Source organism: Arachis duranensis, chromosome 7 (assembly GCF_000817695.3).
Source record: "Arachis duranensis cultivar V14167 chromosome 7, aradu.V14167.gnm2.J7QH, whole genome shotgun sequence".
Taxonomy (NCBI): domain Eukaryota; kingdom Viridiplantae; phylum Streptophyta; class Magnoliopsida; order Fabales; family Fabaceae; genus Arachis; species Arachis duranensis.
The window spans coordinates 60,732,796-60,734,350 of NC_029778.3; positions in this window are offsets into that span (position 1 = coordinate 60,732,796).

Below are 1,555 nucleotides of genomic sequence, written 5' to 3' on the forward strand. Positions count from 1 at the left end.
ATCTAAGTACAAAATATAAATTCCAAAAGAAATCTTTGCTTCGCAGAGAGAAATTGGCACGTTCAACGAGATGCATCACGTTCAATACCTGTAAAGTGGAAATTCCCGAAACGGATGAGAATATCATCTTTTTCAAGGTTCTCAGTAAGGGTAACAGTTCCAAAACAGAGACGATGTAAAGACTACACGAATTTTTTAGGCAATCGTAAAACTTCAACAAATAGAAATCCAAGCCTAGAAGTATATTAAATCAGAAAACAGTAAGGTATGCTAGGTGTAACTAATTATACTCATACATCTCATGTTTTCACTCGCCCTTTCTCTTTTCATCAAATCTCAAGTTCTCCCCATTTCATCTTAACATCCATATACATGGTCTCACAGTTAATCAGTAACAGCAAATACAAGTAATGATATTCAAACGCAACCAAATTCAATTACAGCAATTATGACAGATATCAGTTAAATAATAATAATCATACAGTCAAACCACATATACAATAAACACACTCAAACAATGTCATATAAATGCAAATGATGCATGCCTATCCTACTGGCCATGAGCTCATATTGGTTATATTGTCAGAACCCTGTACATTCGGTAGCTAACCCGGATATCGTCTCTTTGTTTCACTTCCACACTCTTGGGATAGTGTCTGCCACACTCTTGGAATAATATAATGTATGACACACTTTTCGGTGTATATAGTGCTCCCACACTCTTAGGATATAGTGACAGCCACACTCTTGGGATATAGTGCCCCGACACACTCATGGGATATAGTGCCCGACACACTACATCAACAGAGAGAGAACCACGAACAAGCGGAATTTCACCACCATCCTTACTCAGGTTTTAATCACAAGTTAAACTGCAAGTGGAATAACACCACCATCCTTGCCAAACACAGGACAATATGCAAGCGGGATCGCACCTCCGTCTTTGCTTCCCAAAACAATATGTAAGCAAGATCACACCTCCTTCCTTACCAAACACAATCTTCTTAGTCTGTGAGTGGGATAAATCTTCCGTCCTCACTGCAGGCGGGATAAAATCACCATCTTTGCAGAATGGTTTACGTACTGAGCAAGCGAGATTATATCACCATCCTTGTCAGGCCAGGAACCCTCATTATATTCTCAGTCACCATTGTACACATTCTATTCATTCTCAGAATATCATACTCATCCTCATTAATACCTCTCATAGTTAATCACCAATCCTTAATATCACATCTCTCATCAATACGTGAGCAGGAAACGACCACCAACCTCACAACCATTCTCAATTCCATCTCATTCTCTTTATTCAGCCATGCCATATCAATCCACAATTCAGAACCCAATACTCTTCTTATTAAGTGTAAAACTCACATCATCATCAATTATCATCAAAATCATATTTTACTTCATTCATAGTCATAATTATAGTTGTTCACTATCATTTTGAAATATCAACTCACTGGGCTTCTTTCCTAACTCCTCTATCCTCTATTATACTAGCTCTAGACTCACAACAGAGCTTACAGGAATTTGGAAGGCTCGAAAAATAGTT